The sequence below is a fragment of the Triplophysa dalaica genome, chromosome 17, assembly GCF_015846415.1.
Source record: "Triplophysa dalaica isolate WHDGS20190420 chromosome 17, ASM1584641v1, whole genome shotgun sequence".
Classification (NCBI taxonomy): domain Eukaryota; kingdom Metazoa; phylum Chordata; class Actinopteri; order Cypriniformes; family Nemacheilidae; genus Triplophysa; species Triplophysa dalaica.
Window position 1 is genome coordinate 12,301,087 of NC_079558.1, and position 23,104 is coordinate 12,324,190.

The 23,104-nt window shown below is 40.6% G+C and overlaps 1 protein-coding gene across 5 annotated transcripts in view; it reads right to left on the reverse strand.

The window, feature by feature from the left end:
- mprip (myosin phosphatase Rho interacting protein) overlaps window positions 1-23,104 on the reverse strand; it is a 71,636-nt gene that overhangs the window by 36,690 nt on the left and 11,842 nt on the right. The window lies entirely within an intron of this gene.

A 23,104-nucleotide genomic window follows, 5' to 3' on the forward strand; every position in this document is an offset into this window, starting at 1 on the left:
GACTAGAGGTCCGAATAGTGCTCATGGCACATCAAGCGATCTCTAACAAAGCATAGTACAAAAATGTTTTACTCACATAAGATTGCTGCCCCATTCCTATTAGATCCAATTGAAGGCACAGCACTGCTTTTTCATTTTAAACTCTCCACAAATTTATTGTCGACCTGTGCCTTGTTCACGAAGAAATCCTTGGAGAAATGAAACAAGCAAACGCTCCATGATTTTCCCACATGAGCTTGAACGTCTTTAAAAATAAACTTTAACCCTGCATTCCTAATATCGGAATCCGAAGCAAGGCTATGCAGCAACTGTATTCTTCAACAACCAGGGGTCTCACAATATTTATCTATCTTTAACAGCATGTTTGTTTATTGCTTGCTCGCTCTATCTGGTTCCGCACCACTGGTTCTGTAATGCGGGAACCAGTGGGCGGGGCTAGAGAAGTAGTCGTTGATATTTTTCTATAGAGGCGGGGTCAGAACCTGCCGTTCGCTGGGCATGGTGTCAATAACAGATGTTATTCAGTAACAAGGGCGTTTTCAGTTCTGACACTTTGCGTGAATACGATTCCGTCTTAAATAACAAAAGATCGGGCTAAAATTGTGATTTTAATTCATCACACTGGTGTCATAGCCAGTGTAGAATGTAAAACTGCCAGAACATTTTACCCATTTTATAACAGGCTAAATGACTACACAAGGTTTAAAAAATGACTGTATTCACCATACCAAAAAAATCAGTCATTCACTACACGATTAGTGTAGATGAAGTTATTCACAATAAAGATATTATTGTGATATCTATAGAAAATGATATCAGTCAAATTTATGGTTAATTTTGTTTATTCTGTACCTTCTCTTTTTGACCAATAAATCACAAATGGAATTATAAAAAAGATCAACAAGCTATAATGATGTGCCCATAACAAACAATAGGAGTCAGCGAAGGGCACCTGCAGCATAAAATAAAACCGAATACAATAACAGCAATGTTAAAATGTTGTTCATTTACCTCCATTCATTTATTCCATCAAAGTATATCACTGGATCCAAGACGTAAACTGACAGAACACTTGCAAAACCTATGACATCTTCAAGGTCTAGTACCCTGAACAACAGTGCCCCGCAGGGCTGTGGCCTCACTCCTCAGACTGTACATTTACGGTTGAAATAATATATCCAAAAAAATGGATAAAAATTATTTAATCAGAATGTGCGCGATTAAATAGAGAATTTATTTTTGTACTATGCCACATACATTTTTTTCAAAATGTTTTTGAAATGGATTGACTTGGACTAATGGAAAAAAGCAACCAATAAGAGGCCAGAATAAATGAAAAACACTTGAACAAAAGATTTCAGAGAATGACACCTCAGGAAACCGGTTCACATATTGCTAAATGTACAGTTTTACATATTATAGGTTTCTTCTTTGAAAATGCAAAACTTGCAATAGTTTGAATATCTTTTTCGAACGTTCTTTACATTTATTCATTTTGCAGACAAATTAATAATTTGACAAATGAATAAAGACAAATGTCTTGAGTCACAACAAGTTACACACCAAGTTACAATTGTGCTATTCCACAGTGGTATTGATATTACTTCAAAATGTTGAGAAAAATTGAATCCTGTAACTGTAACCATAAACTTGGTAATGGTAAAGGAAAAAGTACCTATTTCAGGGTTAGAATGAACGACTTTGAAAATTAACAACATTAAAATTAAAGGTCACATTCCCCGCAATCATTTTTTCCACCTTTAGTGTGTAACGTTTCAAGGACTACAGAGAACATCTGGAATCGGACTACAGCCCTCTACTTCCCGGGTACATGATGTCACTATTCCGAGTGCTTTTAATAACCTCCACCCAAAGGGATATGCCAAAAAAGGGGCGAGGTCTTCCATAGAGAAGAGAAAGAGCCGTGGTGTTTGGTTATCAGAGATTGTAAACATTAGACTGAGCTAAGCGCTAAACTGCTTTCACTTTCATCACAGTCCTACAGCTGGTAATAAGAATTCAGCTGACATACATTTTACAGTTTTTCTCAATTGCTTTGGGTCAATTCTCAAATGAAAATTGTATTTTCCAAAACAATAAGATCAGATCTCTGAACAATTAGCTTATTGTTCACATCAGATTGGAATTTCTTATTGATTTGAGCAAATTGCAAATGCTTTGGCACATGTGTGCAAACATTAAGTACAATCGTCTGCAGTTTGCACAACAAATAATTGCATATGGCTTGTTGATCAAAACTGATGAGTCAATTCTCACTTAAACTGTCAAAGTCTTTACAACTTCTCAATCATTTTTCATCGTGTACGCCATCACATTCAAAACAATCCATGCACTTATCAAAAACTGGTATACACGCATGTACATAACATAAATATCTGAAATTGATATTGTTTGTAATGTCTGCTACATTACAAATTATTTTGTTGTCTGGGATAATGTCAGCTTCCACCGAACCAACATTGTTAGGGAGTGGTTTGCTACACATGAAAGGATAACAGTGGAGTTCCTTCCACCATACTCTCCATTCCTAAACCCAATAGAAGAGTTTTTTTCTGCTTGGAGGTGGAAAGTATATGATCATAGACCACAAGATCAGATGTCTCTGTTGAATGCCATGAATGCTGCATGTGAGGACATCACAGCTGATCATTGCAGGGGATGGGTGCGGCATTGAAGGAGATTCTTTTCCCCGGTGCATGACAATGGAAAACATAAGATGTGATGTTGATGAAAATCTTTGGCCTGACCAACAAGAGCGACAGGATGTCCAACAAGAATAATTAGTTTTACATGGAGGCTATTTTGTAGTTATTTACTATTGTATTTTTGTTGTAACATACCGTAAGAAATATGAAATGTACAGCAATTGGACAAGCAAGATTTCAGTTTACATGTAATACACATACAAACATAAATGTACTGAATAAATCAAAATGTTCAATTAATTTTTTTATGTAGTATTGACTCTTCTCAATTTTTTTTTTTATGAAACCTTAATTTCCATGGTTGACTGTCATGGTGAAAAAACAACTAAACATTTTGACCAGTGTGGCTCACACGATGACAAAAGTACTTTATATTTTGGTGGCCTTGGCCAAATTACCGACAAGATAACTAGGTTTTGATGCATGAATGAATGTTTTGGGTGAGTAACTTCATTTTGCAGACATGTAATAAAGTTCTAAAGTTCCAGCAAACAGTTGTGACATTTGCATTCACAGTTTAGAAAATGTTAAGACTGTTGCGAAAAATGTGCCAAAGCAATTGAGAAAAACTGTAAGATTACCAATGATCAAATAACAGCAACTATGACTATAACATCGGCTGTGAAAGCTGTTCTGTGTAATACACCGATATTGTGTGCGTGTGTGCGCTAGGGCTGTGTATCGGTAAGTACCTCCCGATACAATACATATAACGATAGATGGGTCACGATACAATATAATGCGGATACGTATATTTCAATACGATACACATTTGCGCTATATTGCAGTACTTTAAATAGAAAGTTTGTGTCTGACCAGCTAGTTGTTCCTTAGGCCTGTGACATCTGGCCCGGCCCTCTAGCTGCTACCGTAGGTGCACACCAGGCTCAACATCCCTCCCTGGTGAGTCGGTACAGTCAGCAGCTGCCAACGCCGAACCACGGGCGGCGGTTAGGTAACCCGGAAAACTCAGCTTGTCTGAGCCTGGGCGCGTGGAACCCCCGAGGAGGAAATTCCACCAAAACGGGTCTTTTGACCTTCCACTGCAACCAGGACCATCTCCAGTCGTCTTGACTACGTCTTGCCACTGGGTACAGATGTGTCTGGTCGAGAGAGTGAGGTTGAATGCTGCGCAAATCACCCTCACTTAAATCCAAGTTCTTTGCGCAAGTCATGGCACTTTTTTACCATCGTCATTATCCAAGTCCTGTGGCGATGGGTGAGCGACGAACCAGCAGGCACTGATATGCTGGAAGCTGTAGCCGCAAACCTGCACGCAGGCGGCTCAGGATATTGGTCGTTCCCTCACTGGACCGGAGCAGCAGTGAAGTGAGTGACTGAGCAGCCCTATTTAGGATCACACTGCTCACCTCCGTAGTGAGGAAGGGGTTAGAAAAGGTACCCTAAACATTGTCTGCTTCAAAACATCCTGGCCAGCCTACCGCAGCTGGCGGGATCCCATACTTGCGGTCGAAAAATAAAAACAAATAAAATGAAAAAGACCAAAGTGATACCACTCACTGTTGGCGCCTGGAATGTGCGCACCTTGATGGACACATTTGGATCAAAAAGACCTGAGAGGCGCACCGCCCTCGTGGGCAGAGAGCTAGCCAGATATAATGTGGATGTTGCTGCCCTTAGTGAGACCCGACTGGCCGATACTGGACAAGGGACTGAAGTGGGTGCAGGTTACACATTCTTCTGGAGCGGACGAGGCCAGGAGGAGAGGCGTGATGCTGGTGTTGGTTTTGCAGTAAAAAAAAAATCACCTGGTCAACCAACTGGCAAGCCAACCCAAGGGGATAAACGACCGTTTAATGACCTTACAGTTCCACCTATTTGGTAAAAAGGCGGCCACCATCATCAGTGCCTATGCCCCTACCATGACCAACTCTGACGAGATCAAAACAAAGTTTTATAATGACCTAGAAGTCATTATTGCTGCCACATCCAGCTCGGACAAACTCCTGATACTGGGTGATTTCAACGCCAGAGTTGGAGGTGACCATCAATCATGGAATGGGGTCATAGGTACACATGGCATTGGAAAATGTAACAGCAACGGTCTTCTACTGTTGCAAACATGCTCTGAATTTGACCTGCTCATCACCAACACGATATTCCAACTACCAAAGCGTAAGAGAACTTCATGGATGCATCCTCGTTCACACCACTGGCACTTGATTGACTACGTCATCGTGAGGAGGAGTGACCGGCACGATGTCAGGGTGACCAAGGCAATGTGTGGTGCTGAATGTTGGACTGACCATCGTCTCATCATCTCGAAACTTAACATCCGGATTAAGCCTAGCAGACGCCCACAAGGACAAAGATGTGTCAAGCGTCTTAACATCACTCGCCTACAACAGGAACACACCAGAATGGCCTTTGTTGAGGCTTTAGACCATCACCTGGAGTCTCTAAACTTCGAGCACACAGATGCTGAGGCAGACTGGACTGCTCTCAAGACCGTGCTGCACTCTACAGCTCTTGAATCACTTGGTGTCCCATTACGTACACATCAAGATTGGTTTGATGAGAACGATGCAGAAATCCGAGCACTCCTTGACGAAAAACATCGTCTGCATAAATTATATCTGAATGACAGCAGCTCAAGTTTAAAGAAAACTGCCTTTCTCAACATTCGCAGGATTGTTCAGCAGAGACTCAGAGTCATGCAAGATGCCTGGCTGTGCGCAAAAGCTGAGGAGATTCAATCCTACGCTGACAGTAACAACACCAAGTGCTTCTATTATGCACTCAAGCAGGTCTATGGTCCGCAACAATCAGGAACATCACCTCTCCTGGACTTAGATGGAACAAGACTCCTCACGGAGAAGGACAAAATACTTGAAAGGTGGGTCGAACACTACAGCGCGGTCCTCAATCGGCCATCATGCATAAATGAGAAGGCAATTGCTTGACTGCCTCAAGTTGAAATAAACCAGACTCTGGCTGTTCTACCATCCACTGAGGAAACCAGCAAAGCCATAACACTTCTCTCATCAGGCAAAGCTCCAGGGTCCGATGCCATTCCAGCAGAAATCTACAAGGCGGGAGGGCCTCGCTTAGTCGAGAAACTGACCGACCTCTTCCTATTTGGAAATTAGAAGCAGTTCCCAAGGAGTTCAAGGATACTACTATAATCAATCTATATAAAAGGAAAGGCAAGCGGCAGGACTGCGACAACCATAGAGGAATCTCCATACTATCAGTCGCTGGCAAAATCTTGGCAAGAATCCTTCTGAACTGCCTAAATGTCCACCTAGACCAGGGTCTGCTACCTGAGAGTCAGTGTGGTTTCAGAAAAGACCGCGGAACCACTGACATGGTATTTACTGCCCGGCAGTTACAGGAGAAATGCCAAGAACAAAATGTAGATCTATATATGGCTTTCGTTGATCTAACAAAAGCATTCGACACAGTCAGCCGGGAGGGCCTATGGAAAATCATGGCCAAGTATGGGTGTCCAGACAAGTTCATTGGCATTGTGCGTAATCTTCATGATGGCATGATGGCCAGCGTCAGAGACCAGCAAGAACTCTCTGATCCGTTCCAAATCACAAACGGGGTAAAGCAAGGCTGCGTTTTAGCACCAACGCTCTTCAGCATGGTGTTTTCTGCCATGCTGCAAGACTCATTCCAGAATTACAACTCTGGGATTAATTTCATCTACCGTTTTGACGGTGGGCTATTCAATCTGCGGAGGATGCAAGCCAAAACTAGAGTGGAGGAAGTCACTGTTCGAGAACTTTTGTTTGCTGATGACTGTGCTCTGGCTGCTGGCTCGAATAAAGATCTACAGGACAGTATGGACCACCTCTCCTCAGCTTGCAACAACTTCGGCCTAGCAATCAGCACAAAGAAGACCGAAGTCCTTTACCAACCTGCTCCTGGGAAACCATACACTGAGCCAACCATCTTAATAAATGGGCAAAAGCTGTCAGCCGTGGACAGGTGTATTTACCTTGGTAGCACACTGTCTCGTTCTGTGCACATAGATGATGAAGTTAACATCTGGATTGTCAAGGCCAGTGCAGCCTTTGGACGTCTACGTGACCTGGTATGGGAAAGGACTGGCATCAATCAGGAGACAAAACTGAAGGTCTACCGGGCTGTTGTCTTGCCAACTCTTTTGCATGGGTGTGAAGCCTGGACAGTTTACCAGCGCCATGCCAAAAAATTGAATCATATCCACTTGAGCTGTCTGAGGAAACTACTGAGAATCAAGTGGCAGGACAGAATTCCTGACACGGAAGTCCTCAGCAAGGCAAATATCCCCAGCATCTACACCTTGCTTGCGAAGGAACAGCTTAGATGGACTGGCCACGTGACCAGAATGCCTGACGTGAGACTTCCAAAACAAGTCTTCTTTGGCGAGCTGAAAAATGGCAAACGAGCACAAGGTGGCCCCAAAAAGCGCTACAAGGACACCCTTAAAACTTCCTTGAAGAGCTTTGGATTCGACCTGAGAAGCTGGGAATCCCTAGCACAGGACCGACCTGCCTGGAGGAAAAAAGTCCAGGACGGTGCAGTCCTCTGTGAGAGCAGGAGAAGCTCCTGTGCTATCTTGAAAAGGCAGCAGCGCAAATCTACCAAGGAAGGATATGTGGCTGCACCTCAGAGCTCTACATCCTCCCTGATCTGTCCAGTGTGCCACAGGGAATTCCGGGCTTGGATTGGTCTCTTCAGCCATCTGCGTACTCATCAAAACCCAAAAAAATGACAAATCTGCCATGGTCATCATCAACTTTGATGGACGAACAAGAAGGGAAGAAGAAGAAACAGAAAATGTAAAAAGTAGAGCTAGAGATACAACATGCTGTGCACCACCTGGGTTTTTTTGTAAGGATAAGTGTAAAAACATCCCTTCCCTATGCAGAGTGGCCATGATGTGCGATGGAGAGACCTATAAATCAGAGGTTTGGGTTTCCATACTTAAGATTGCGCCACTAAAGTGGATTGCCACCCGCCTCTCTGAAAAGCTCAGATTTTTTACTAAGCTTATCGCTCTGAAAAGAGAGGTGTGCTTTGATCGGCCAGTCAACCAGTGCGTTGTGATTGGTCGAATTCTGCAAGCGTGTGACGGAAATGTAACACCTCTTACTATATTTGTAACATCCGGTTCCAAAGCAATTGTACTGACAGGTACGACCACCTTACTTCTGTGTACATTTGGGCGGTCTTAGTCAAATCATATTCATACCATGAACTGACATGGATTTGTGGGGGTGTGGTTACACAAATCGTTTCAGGCAGTTTTCCTTGAGCATTCGCTTTTAGATATAATGCATCTTTTGATCTGACGCTTACATTTTTGCCATACATGTATCATTGCATTATTATTGTCTAATACATGGATTGGCAACCTATAACACACCAAAGACACAGAAAAACAAATGTTTGCGCCATATGACCCCTTTAAAAAATGTATCGAAAGTAGAGGTATCAATATCGATATACCATCGGAAAAACAAATATTGCGATAGTTACATGTATCAATATTTTTGCACAGCCCTAGTGTGCGGACAGCCCTAGTGTTCGCACAGCCTTTCTCTAAAAGACTTCTTTGAAAAGACTTTTGAAGTCCTGGTTGCAAATGTCTCCTGGTCAATCTGCTTGTTTTATTATCCAACTCAGGTCTAATATAAAAAGGCAAAACTAACACTTCTGTTATAGTGTAAATTAATATAACCGGTCTGACACCATTAAGTCTGGTGTCATTTCCCTCGCCATAGTAGGAAGAAAAGGTGACCTCAAACAAAATGTCTCACGTTTGCACATGAACTAGCAGACTTCCGTTACACTTTGATCGATTCGCATGTTTTTAACTGATGAAGTGAAGTTGACGCAATTGTTACTGTTTATTGCTAAAAGCTTATGTATACACATGCAAGGGAAGGGGACTGACCAATCACAACAGCCTGAGAAGCGGAAGCTCGCTGATATGGAATGGGTGGGACATCTTCACACACATGCTCTAAGCAGGGAACAAATCATGACAGACCTGGTCAGCTTTACCAATCAGAGCGTTTCGAAAGGAAGGACTTTATATATACCTAAATCATCAAACTTGGAAACCTAGGCATTAACAATACAACCTGCAACTGGATTATGGATTTCCTGACGAACAGGCCTCAGCTTAGGCCACATCTGCTCCACCACAACCACCCTCAACACTGGTGTACCACAGGGCTGCGTACTGAGCCCCTTTCTCTACTCCCTTTTCACACTCGACTGCAGGCCTGTGAATGGATCTAACTCCCTCATCAAGTTTGCAGACGATACAACAGTGATTGGTCTCATCAGCAACAACGATGAGACTGCTTACAAGGAGGAGGTACGGCACCTGGCCACATGGTGCTCAAACAACAACCTGCTCCTTAACACTTCAAAGACAAAGGAGATCATCGTGGACTTCAGGAAGGCGAAAGGAGGCACACACGACCCCATCCACATTAACGGGACGGCTGTTGAACGTGTTTCCAGTTTTAAGTTCCTGGGGACCCACATTTCGGAGGACCTGTCCTGGACCACCAACACCTCATGCCTGGTCAAGAAGGCTCACCAGCGTCTCTTCTTTCTGAGGACACTGAAGAAGAACCAACTGTCTTCAACTATCCTGGTGAACTTCTATCGCTGCACGATAGAGAGCATCCTGACCAACTGTGTCACAGTCTGGTACGGGAACTGTTCTGTTGCTGAGCGCAAGGCACTGCAGCGGGTGGTGAAAACAGCCCAGCGCATCACAGGAACTACACTCCCTTCCATTGAGGACATCCAGAAGAAACGCTGTCTGCGTCGAGCTCGCAGCATTCTCAAGGACTCCTCTCACCCCGCTCATAGACTGTTTACTCTCCTGCCTTCCGGTAGGCGCTTCAGGTGCCTCCGGGCAAGAACCAGCAGACTAGGAAACAGCTTTTTTCCCAGAGCTGTTTCATTATTGAACTCTGCTTCCCACTGATTTCACTACCCTCATAACTTTAACTTAATGCTGCTATTACAATGTTTACATTGCACTACAGGGCTGCCATGCATGACGGAACTGTACACACCAGTACTTCATGTATCTGCTCTACCGGACTGTTTACACGCATCATTTGCACTCTATACTGCTCACTTGCACACCAGGAACATTACACTGAATGCTCATTTGCACTAATGGACTACTTTCATAACTGCATTAACTCATCTACTGCACTGTAACTTTCATAACTGCATTAACTCATCTACTTCACTGTAACCTTAGTAACTGCATTAACTCATCTACTGCACTGTAACTTTAATAACTGCACTAACTCACCTACTGCACTGTAACTCATCTATTGCATTATTGCATCTATCGCATAACTAACTGCATCTACTCATCTATTGCACTATAACTTCAATAACTGCATTAACTCATCTACTGCACTGTGACTGTATATCTGCATCTACTCATGTATTGCACCGTACCTTTAATAACCACATTAACTCATCTACTGCACTGTAACTTTAATAACTGCATTAACTCATCTACTGCACTGTAACTGTATATCTGCATCTACTCATGTATTGCACCGTACCTTTAATAACCACATTAACTCATCTACTGCACTGTAACTTTAATAGCTAATGTCTGTAACTAATGCACACTCAAGTCACTTGCACTATTGTATAGTCTATATTGTTATCTGTTCATAACCTCCTGTACATTAATGTTCACAGTATATAGCCTTCTGTATATATTGTTCATAGTACATACCGATTGTCATATTTTCATAGTACATGCCCAACGTAAATTATTTCCCTAATATTGTATTCTGTATTTATTCACACTGTATATCTGCACTTGCTAATTGCACTTCTGGTTAGACCTAAACTACATTTCGTTACACTGTACCTGTATATGTGTAATGACAATAAAGTTGAATCTAATCTAAAGAAATCCACTCCTTTTTTGAGAAGAGGGAATAGAAGAATATACTTGAAACATAAAGCATTTTTTGACATTAGAATCATGAACATCCATTGTTAAACGCCCCAAAAACATAAGCAAAGCCTCTAAAACAGCAAAAGACTGGGTCCTTTAATATGAGCTTTAATGGACAAAGGATTGTAACAATCAGGATGCTGAAACTGAACTGAAACCGCTTGATATTTCATGTCAACTAACCATATGCTAATAACCTATGACTGTTACCATGCGCACGGTAACCATTAGTGATCGACCGATTATCGAACTGGCCGATAATCAATATCGATAATTTTCAAAGCAGATTTGCCGATAAAGTCATTTAATTTTGAAATGCGCTATTTGGCTCTGACGCAGCCAAGGATTTAGTGAGAGCAGTCGGAACACGCCACTCTAGTTTGTTGCCTAGAGTAATGCCCGCCCACTGCCCCTCTGATTTGTTGGGACTAAGACATGAGTCCGGCCAATCAACGCGAGAGGCTGCGGAACAGAAAGTGTTTTTCACTCTCACACCGAAAGCGCTGCTTTGGGTTCATACTCTCTGAGGTAAGGCAGCATCAGACGTTGAAATAAATCTCAATCCACTACACTGAAGAAGCAAAATACTTCAATTTAAATAGTGCCTGAATTTCGGTGCAGCTTTGCGGGTTTCCTGCAGGTTCCGCAGGATTTATGCGATATTATCATGTAGATATAATTCACATCCATAGTATAACAATGATTTTGCTCTGCAAGCGAGCAGCACACTGCACGCGTTTCTTGTAATTGATCGCGCTTGCGTTTTGCACGTCATTTTAAATTACGCCATTTCAAAAATACAAGCCATTTTAAAGCATAAAGAACTTGAATCATCGGTCTTCAGTCAGAGCGCTCTCATGCGCGCACGCGCACACGCACACACACGCACGCACACACACGCACGCGCACGCACGCACACACACACACACACACACACACACACTCCGCAATCTCAAGCCGCTCGCGACAAATGTTAGATAGAGTTCCATCCATCCATCCATAATTGTTCAAAGACACACATGGGTGTGATAAAATGCCTGTCTTGCCGACAATACACTCAAGGAATAGGCTAATGTACTAACTAAGTGTGTCCAAAATATGCTTTTAATGTTATAGCTTCATGAAAACATTAGCGGTCATTTCAACATCATACACAATAAAGCTATGAAGGCAATTAAATTATTTACACGTATTATATAAATTCAAATTGTGCTAGTTAATTCAATGATGAGCAAAATGATTAATTGAATAGTTCTAGTATTGTATGGAATTTTTAAGTCCATATATTGGACTTAATATATATCCAATATTTTTTTCCATAAATAAATATAATTTATTCCATTCAATTCATTTTTTCATTTGTTCCTTGTTGTTTTTTACTGTGTTGCTTGTGGTTTACAAAATGTTCACAGAATTCTGCTGGGTGCTCCCTTCTCTCTTTTGTTATTATTAATATAAGTCTTATGATTAAGATTTCTCAGTCAGAATTAAAAGTCTTTCAAATGTTTCAGAGCCTGTGTTCTTAATTTCTATATAAATTTACGTTTTTACACCATATATATATATATATATATATATATCGGTTCAATATATCGGCTATCGTTCTAATTCACATGGAAATAATAGGTATCGGCCTGAAAAACGCATATAGGTTGACCTCTAGTAAACATAGCATCAAATTTACCACTTCAGTGGTGGTATACATCACAAACAACCCATAAAAGCACTTAAAGAGAAGTGAAATACCTGAAGCCACCAGACTCAACGACCTTCACATAGTTGAACATTTAACTTCTCCATTAAGATTTCACCACGTTTTTCACTGTATAACAACCTAAATATGAATCTAAAAAGTGATGGAAAAGGATTAGTTTGAAACACAACTACTACCAGGAATGTAATATAAAAAATACATTTATGCCTTTGGCAGACACTTATCTAAAGTAATTTGCAGAGAAACAAAGTTTGCAGTAGGACAAAAGCATTTTATGTAAAAAACTAAAGGCCATTACATTCCTCAGCATTTCTTTTTTATGTAAAAGACAGGAAGAAAAGGCTTTAAAACAACATCAGAGATGGTCAAAGATAACAGTTTTTGGTTGAACTTTTCCTTTAAAGCACCGGAGTGAGATTTTTTAGAATTTAGGTCCTTAATAGTCACACTTAACCATCCCGTAATTTCTGCCCTGGCTGTTATCAGACATTCTGCCGACTGTAGATGTAAAGTAGGTGCTGTCTATTCCTGATCCCTTTTATGGCCATTTTAAGTGATCTAGCTTTATTAAAAGCTGCCAGTAAACTCCAGGGAATGCCAAATATGGCAATCATAGTGTCATAGTTATAAACTGCAGGAGTATTTCTGTTTCACTAAAGTGCTGCTGAGAAAAAAAATCGTAGTAATGAGACACCAGCACTAGAAGACAAGTCAACAAAAAATTTCACGTCACTCCTTGCATAGCCCTGAAAACTAGGGATCTGCAAGACTAATCGACTAGTCGTTTAAACGGTAAGTTCCCACTAGTCATCATTGAAAACAACAGTCGATTAAACGAAAACATTACACAAAATATTATACTTTAAAATTACTTTATTTATTTCTTTTAAAAACTTTTAAATCACATACTAAAACAATATGTTTGAAAAAGGAATTATTAACAGTCTTTAACTCCTTCAGCGTCATTGACGAGTTATCTCGTCATTTAAAAAAAACGCTTCCCCGCCAAAGACAAGTTTTTACGGCAATCAGTGTTTGTACTGTTGTACAGCAGGTGCCGCTATTACACACCACTGGGAAAAAGAACAGAATCCCAGAACCTAGAACGTACATTTTTTAGCAGTTTTTAATGATTGTCATCTGGGCGGAATCTTTGACAAAAAACGTTTATTATCTCTGCTGTTTAATAAAAATGATAGCCTTACAGAGACCCATACATCTCTCTATAATAAAACAATCTTTGGTACTACCTCATTCTCCAACTCTTAGCATAGCTTAGCATCAATTATCTATGCTAAGCTATGCTAAAAGTGCTATCACCAGACCCAGAGATCGGTTGAATAGATTACAGAACGGTAAAACTCAACATATTAACTCTGGGGGAGTTGGAGAATGAGCCTTTTTCCAAAAAAAGAGGAGTGTTCCTTTGAGGACATTTGTGGGGGGGTTTTTCACACAAAACTTCGCCAGTGTTGAGTTTCTGATAGATGACCAGAGGAATACAGGCATCCTAAAGCTTAACCAGTTGAGAACCACTGGTCTATACCACATCAAATACCGGAGTAACAGAAATAAGTAATATCACAATGACGACCCTAAGCTGTCATGATGTGATCATTTTCTTTGGCCTTTCCAAACCCACTGTCTCGTTGTAGGCATTGTGGCAAGGCCTTTGCGGAATGTAAATCTCAAAAGCATATTTTACATTTCGGTGTGGTTTTGGGGATTTTACGTTCTCAGAGTATAGCAGCATCACCACTAGTCCTCTTTGGTTTCTCCAAATAAGGGCATATTAAAGCAATCCTGAGCCTAGACTTCATTTCAAAAGATCTGACAATTAAAATACTGTGTTTCAAGAACTCAGACTGTGTATGGACGTAAACCATGTTCATAAGATTCACCATTAGCACCTAAATGACTACAAACAGGCAAGCTGTTATAATGTTATTGATAAACATTCAAAGTAAGCTAATCTAGTTCTAGAACCATACTCAGCCATGGTTAATTCTGTTTCTGCAATTTATGTCAAGTGAAAAGAGCATCCTTGAAGAATATTTCAGATCAAACTACTTTCATGGAACCTAAAACAAAGAACCTAAATCGATAGTTCACCCAAAACATTTCTTCACCTTCATGTTTTTCAAAACCTGTGTATAGTAATTAGAATACGAAAAAAATAATCAAGGCAATTTTTGTCTCTAAGCCTAATTTAATCCATTTAACTACAATACACACAGACTACTGCATATCCTATCATATCCATATTGCAGCCATTTGCTAAAATCATTTAAGTTCATTTTTTTTCCTCATTAATGTACTCACAGCACCCCATATTGACAGAAAACACAGAATTGTTGACATTATTGCAGATTTATTAAAAATAAAAACTGAAATATCACATGGTCCTTAGTATTCAGACCCTTTGCTGTGACACTCATATATTTAACTCAGGTGCTTTCCATTTCTTCCTATCATCCTTAAGATGGTTCTACACCTTCATTTTTAGTCCAGCTGTGTTTGATTATACTGATTGGACTTGATTAGGAAAGCCACAGAACTTTCTATATAAGACCTTACAGCTCACAGTACATGTCAGAGCAAATGAGAATTATGAGGTCAAATGAACTGCAAGACACATGAAATCCCGCATGGAGTTTGCTAAAAAACACCTGAAGGACTCGAAGATGGTGACAAAAAAGATTCTCTGGTCTGATGAGACCAAGAGATGGAATGTACTAAAGGGGTTTTTCACAGATATGAATGTAGGCAATTTCAGCAATAAAATGTACATTAAAAAAAAAAGGAAACAAATCAGATGTTTCATTTTAAGAGACCAGTCTTTTTTCTATTGTTTAGTAAGTATTGCTCTTTAATAAAGAAAAAGTATGTATTATCCGAATAATCAATGAATCGATGGAAAAATCACTAGAACACTTGACTACGAACAATCGATAGTTACAGCCCTACTATGTAGGACTTCCTTTTGTGGAAAACTGAAAATTCTCTGTGATTTTGTGTACACACACTGAAAGTCAATGGGGACAGCTGGGGTTAGGATTGACATAACAAAAAATAAATTAAATTAATCCATTATATCCAAAAACTGCTAAACGTTTGTTGCACACACAAAATTTAAAATGTCATACAGCCAGAAAAATGCTGTTTAAATACCCTAAAGTGTTAATTTTCATTACGTAAAAATATGTACTAAATTCTGCCCGCACAGAGGAAAAGGCTATAAAGACAACAGAGCTGATAAGATTTTGAAAGGAAAACATTGGCAAGAAATGCTGTAGTACAGCAGACTCCAGACAGGCAAATCTCCTTTTGCCGACTTCTACATTTATGCATTTTGTAGACATTGCATTGTCCTATACATTTGTTTCTTAGTATGTGCAATCCCCTGGGATCGAACCCACGACCTGCAATGCTCTTACCACTGAGCTACAGGAAAGCTTTTACACACAGGAATGATAGATTGAACTGCTATAGGTGACCAATTCTGTAGTATGTGATTAGGGCAGTGTATTGGCAAGGGCCTTGCGATATGATACGTAATATGATAGATACATCACGATACAATATATTGTAATTTATTTGGATACGGTACATAATGCAGTGTATTGCTAGGGGTGTGACGAGATTCCATGGCAAAAAATCAGATTTGTCTCGCAAGGAAACAATATCCTCACACAATTGGCATGATGGAGTGTTGGGCTCGAAATTGCTACTATTGTAGTAGCATAAGCTCCATAAATTTAACCTGTGCGACCTCAAAATATATTTGGGAGCATTTGTGTGAGTGGACATTTAGTTGTGGTGCGACCCGTTTTCATTACTGTACAGAAAACGCTAATAACCGCACAAAGTATGTGCGTGCTGTGAGCTATAGAGACCGGCCGGTCATTTATAGACAACGTGATTTTCCATCCCACGGCACTACTTTCCCACCGTTGTTCCATGTAAACAAGCGCAAGACAGACAGGTTTCAACGTTTGTGAACGTCTCTGACGTCTGCAGCGTCTCATAACGAGTATGGCGAGACAAGAGCCGTTAGGGAATGGAGGAGATTGGAAGCATAAATAAACTGTGGTTTCCACAACAACATGCAAGGAACGTGATTGGTCTAAAAGACTGAAGCTCGAAAAAATTAAATGGGGCCGAAACGCCCATCGAAGCATAGTTTTGTTTAAATGGAAGTCTAACTTCAACTTTCAATAACTTTTGAAAAAATTATTTTGTAGTTTCCAAATATGTGATTGGTTATAGCAAAGACACTCTCTATTTATAATTCAAATAGAATTAGGTTATTCTGCCTATGAAGCTTGTCTCTTTATGCTTCCCCTGTGCAACAAATGCTATCTTATTGCCAGCTGCTATTTGTAATCACAAAACGCTCTGGGTTCGGGCTAATACCAGCCCCAAAGCCTTCTCCCCGGACAGGGGGAGAGTAGTCCGAGTTCGGAAGAAACTTTCAGGCTCAGAGGCCTTATGATTATCGCGCGCATTGACTCACGCGTGTATGAATATAAATCCTCCCATAAAACGTATTCAAATAATTCACATATAGCCTTCTGGGCTGGAGACTCGATACGAGCGATACTAGTGGCTGTGGCTTCAGCATTTGAGAACAGAGAGTCCTTCATAAGATTTTGATAACTTATCTTATTTACTTGGATGTTATTTTCTCCATTCAAATTTGGCTGGGTGGTTAATAACACAGTTTTCTGTTGTCTGACAAACGCAGAACACATATTTCAATGTCTATTTACTCTGATTTAAAAACTTTTCTTATGTGGTGGTTGATGATACAGACTGCGTCCGATGATGAATGCTGAACTTGCCAAGCTGGTGGGAGGGAGAGAGCACGCATTAAAACTGTCTTTCACTATGAATCCATGGGTCAAGCGTGATCCCATCAGTGGGGCACGCTATCCGTGCGGATCACGGATGTTTCGCATTCCTTTAAACCATGTGTTGGATTTGTATCGGAGAAGAGGTTACCTTTCCTAAGGTTTAAGCGTTTAAGATTACCTTTCCTACAGAAAATGTCTATACCTTTTCATTTTATTAAACATATTAAATAGCCTTATGGTCTTTATATTATTGTATTAGAGTAGGCGGGGCGAGACCGTGGTTCGAGTCCGGGTTTCGGCACCAATGTAATACATCTCCATAAAAAGGAAGGAAGGAGTCGGGAACCGGAAGACATTCAAAACATTTAATAAAGTAATATAACACGGACGGACGACCGCCGGCGAACAAAACATAAATATAAATACAAATACAAACATAACACAAGTTCGGGCCCGGTCCTCTCTCTTCGACGGTCCGGTCGCTCGTTCCTTTTATATGCTCCCTATCTCCTACATGATTCGAGCCCGGTGTGCTGGCTTCGTTCTATCCACACAGCGAGACAGAATGAACCATTTGGACCATCCCATTTCTGACCACTACATCCCCAACCAAGAGCAGAGACGGACTACTTGTCACATTAATGCTGAAGTTACAATACTTGGTATTTAATGCTAAACTTACATAACATGTTAGCAGTTTGAAGTTATAGCTGCATTCAGTGGCCCTGATTGGAGGTTCCTGGGTGGGTGTTTGTGGGGAGTGAGGGGGCTCGTTGGTTGTGGGGATTCATCTGCTGGGGCTGTGTGGGGCCGGTTTGGCCTTGTTTTGTGGTTGAGTTTGGACAACAGAGGAATAAAGTTACAACATGCCATTACTATTTTCCCTGGTTGTTCCTCTGTTTTCTTGTGTTGATCTTGGAGTGGGACCGGGTTTGAACCTGCATGGTTTTCGGCGAGTGGAACTTTCTGGGTTGCGGATGGTAGGCTCTCCCTCTTCCTCGTGGATATTTGCTCAGTGGCTTTTGGTCGGGGTCACTGAGTGCAGCTATGACACGTCAGAGAGGATCTGGCCCTCACGGCTGAGCCTTTTTTCTCCAGAGTTTTTTTTTTCTCCATTAATCAATCATTGGAGAATTGGTTCCTCGCCACAGCAGGGGAGTGTTGGCTTGCTCACCGGGAGACTGCATTTATTCATTTATTTATTAATTCGATATTATTTATTAGAATGATCTTGCTCGTTCTATAAACACCATGTACTGTGCTGTGTTGTGTTTTACCTTTTCTGTTTGCCCCTGTAAAGCTGCTTTGGAACAATGCACATTGTGAAAAGTGCTATATCAATAAACTTGAATTCAATTCAATTCACATCATCAGACTATTTCTGTAGTTTAAATTGAGCAGAGCGTCTACATAACTGAGCTGTACACATCACGCTCACTCAGGGAAATTTATATTGACCATATTTGGCTGATATCCTCAAATATCTTCATACAGCGCCAAACACACTTCATTTTAACACTTTAAACTTTAAACACTTTCACTACTCTCTGGATGGGTTAAAAGCAGAGGTATATCTCGGATATGGGTCACCATAACTGACAAATTGGTCACTTTCACTTAGTAACTTTGCAAATTCTTCTGCTCATGATGGATTCATTTCAGTTGTTACATTTTGAGTAGTTTTATTAAATATTAAAATAGGCCACTAGGGCGCTTTAGCACCTGAGCCTACAAACTGTGGGTATAAGAATATAAAATAAATGGTCTGAAAAAACATCAGATGGTCACTTTTGCTATACATATTGGACTTGGCTCAATTGATTAAAAATATTTTATTTGAAAAAGTATTGTACGGACCTCCGGAATGCAAAATGTACATTTTGAGATGGTTTTCAGCTATTAAAATAGTTTAGATTAGTTTTTAATGGCAAATTACATTTATTTCGCTTCGTTTCTTTATAAAGTTAATTTAAATGTTATGTTTGGTGTATGATTGTTTGTGACTGTGTGTGTATGATCGTTTGCGACTGTGTGTGTGTGTGGAATGCAGATTTAGAGCTGATAAGATTTTGAAAGGAAAACATTGGCAAGAAATGCTGTAGTACAGCAGACTCCAGACAGGCAAATCTCCTTTTGCCGACTTCTACATTTATGCATTTTGTAGACATTGCATTGTCCTATACATTTGTTTCTTAGTATGTGCAATCCCCTGGGATCGAACCCACGACCTGCAATGCTCTTACCACTGAGCTACAGGAAAGCTTTTACACACAGGAATGATAGATTGAACTGCTATAGGTGACCAATTCTGTAGTATGTGATTAGGGCAGTGTATTGGCAAGGGCCTTGCGATATGATACGTAATATGATAGATACATCACGATACAATATATTGTAATTTATTTGGATACGGTACATAATGCAGTGTATTGCTAGGGGTGTGACGAGATTCCATGGCAAAAAATCAGATTTGTCTCGCAAGGAAACAATATCCTCACACAATTGGCATGATGGAGTGTTGGGCTCGAAATTGCTACTATTGTAGTAGCATAAGCTCCATAAATTTAACCTGTGCGACCTCAAAATATATTTGGGAGCATTTGTGTGAGTGGACATTTAGTTGTGGTGCGACCCGTTTTCATTACTGTACAGAAAACGCTAATAACCGCACAAAGTATGTGCGTGCTGTGAGCTATAGAGACCGGCCGGTCATTTATAGACAACGTGATTTTCCATCCCACGGCACTACTTTCCCACCGTTGTTCCATGTAAACAAGCGCAAGACAGACAGGTTTCAACGTTTGTGAACGTCTCTGACGTCTGCAGCGTCTCATAACGAGTATGGCGAGACAAGAGCCGTTAGGGAATGGAGGAGATTGGAAGCATAAATAAACTGTGGTTTCCACAACAACATGCAAGGAACGTGATTGGTCTAAAAGACTGAAGCTCGAAAAAATTAAATGGGGCCGAAACGCCCATCGAAGCATAGTTTTGTTTAAATGGAAGTCTAACTTCAACTTTCAATAACTTTTGAAAAAATTATTTTGTAGTTTCCAAATATGTGATTGGTTATAGCAAAGACACTCTCTATTTATAATTCAAATAGAATTAGGTTATTCTGCCTATGAAGCTTGTCTCTTTATGCTTCCCCTGTGCAACAAATGCTATCTTATTGCCAGCTGCTATTTGTAATCACAAAACGCTCTGGGTTCGGGCTAATACCAGCCCCAAAGCCTTCTCCCCGGACAGGGGGAGAGTAGTCCGAGTTCGGAAGAAACTTTCAGGCTCAGAGGCCTTATGATTATCGCGCGCATTGACTCACGCGTGTATGAATATAAATCCTCCCATAAAACGTATTCAAATAATTCACATATAGCCTTCTGGGCTGGAGACTCGATACGAGCGATACTAGTGGCTGTGGCTTCAGCATTTGAGAACAGAGAGTCCTTCATAAGATTTTGATAACTTATCTTATTTACTTGGATGTTATTTTCTCCATTCAAATTTGGCTGGGTGGTTAATAACACAGTTTTCTGTTGTCTGACAAACGCAGAACACATATTTCAATGTCTATTTACTCTGATTTAAAAAATTTTCTTATGTGGTGGTTGAAGATACAGACTGCGTCCGATGATGAATGCTGAACTTGCCAAGCTGGTGGGAGGGAGAGAGCACGCATTAAAACTGTCTTTCACTATGAATCCATGGGTCAAGCGTGATCCCATCAGTGGGGCACGCTATCCGTGCGGATCACGGATGTTTCGCATTCCTTTAAACCATGTGTTGGATTTGTATCGGAGAAGAGGTTACCTTTCCTAAGGTTTAAGCGTTTAAGATTACCTTTCCTACAGAAAATGTCTATACCTTTTCATTTTATTAAACATATTAAATAGCCTTATGGTCTTTATATTATTGTATTAGAGTAGGCGGGGCGAGACCGTGGTTCGAGTCCGGGTTTCGGCACCAATGTAATACATCTCCATAAAAAGGAAGGAAGGAGTCGGGAACCGGAAGACATTCAAAACATTTAATAAAGTAATATAACACGGACGGACGACCGCCGGCGAACAAAACATAAATATAAATACAAATACAAACATAACACAAGTTCGGGCCCGGTCCTCTCTCTTCGACGGTCCGGTCGCTCGTTCCTTTTATATGCTCCCTATCTCCTACATGATTCGAGCCCGGTGTGCTGGCTTCGTTCTATCCACACAGCGAGACAGAATGAACCATTTGGACCATCCCATTTCAGACCACTACATCCCCAACCAAGAGCAGAGACGGACTACTTGTCACATTAATGCTGAAGTTACAATACTTGGTATTTAATGCTAAACTTACATAACATGTTAGCAGTTTGAAGTTATAGCTGCATTCAGTGGCCCTGATTGGAGGTTCCTGGGTGGGTGTTTGTGGGGAGTGAGGGGGCTCGTTGGTTGTGGGGATTCATCTGCTGGGGCTGTGTGGGGCCGGTTTGGCCTTGTTTTGTGGTTGAGTTTGGACAACAGAGGAATAAAGTTACAACATGCCATTACTATTTTCCCTGGTTGTTCCTCTGTTTTCTTGTGTTGATCTTGGAGTGGGACCGGGTTTGAACCTGCATGGTTTTCGGCGAGTGGAACTTTCTGGGTTGCGGATGGTAGGCTCTCCCTCTTCCTCGTGGATATTTGCTCAGTGGCTTTTGGTCGGGGTCACTGAGTGCAGCTATGACACGTCAGAGAGGATCTGGCCCTCACGGCTGAGCCTTTTTTCTCCAGAGTTTTTTTTTTCTCCATTAATCAATCATTGGAGAATTGGTTCCTCGCCACAGCAGGGGAGTGTTGGCTTGCTCACCGGGAGACTGCATTTATTCATTTATTTATTAATTCGATATTATTTATTAGAATGATCTTGCTCGTTCTATAAACACCATGTACTGTGCTGTGTTGTGTTTTACCTTTTCTGTTTGCCCCTGTAAAGCTGCTTTGGAACAATGCACATTGTGAAAAGTGCTATATCAATAAACTTGAATTCAATTCAATTCACATCATCAGACTATTTCTGTAGTTTAAATTGAGCAGAGCGTCTACATAACTGAGCTGTACACATCACGCTCACTCAGGGAAATTTATATTGACCATATTTGGCTGATATCCTCAAATATCTTCATACAGCGCCAAACACACTTCATTTTAACACTTTAAACTTTAAACACTTTCACTACTCTCTGGATGGGTTAAAAGCAGAGGTATATCTCGGATATGGGTCACCATAACTGACAAATTGGTCACTTTCACTTAGTAACTTTGCAAATTCTTCTGCTCATGATGGATTCATTTCAGTTGTTACATTTTGAGTAGTTTTATTAAATATTAAAATAGGCCACTAGGGCGCTTTAGCACCTGAGCCTACAAACTGTGGGTATAAGAATATAAAATAAATGGTCTGAAAAAACATCAGATGGTCACTTTTGCTATACATATTGGACTTGGCTCAATTGATTAAAAATATTTTATTTGAAAAAGTATTGTACGGACCTCCGGAATGCAAAATGTACATTTTGAGATGGTTTTCAGCTATTAAAATAGTTTAGATTAGTTTTTAATGGCAAATTACATTTATTTCGCTTCGTTTCTTTATAAAGTTAATTTAAATGTTATGTTTGGTGTATGATTGTTTGTGACTGTGTGTGTATGATCGTTTGCGACTGTGTGTGTGTGTGGAATGCAGATTTTTTTATTTGAACTCATGACATGAATTGTTTAAATTCCTCCTTTAGCTCCTCTCCTCAAGGAAAATAACCTTCCATTACGTGGGACACGATCACAAGCAAGACCTGTGTTACCGCGTGTCA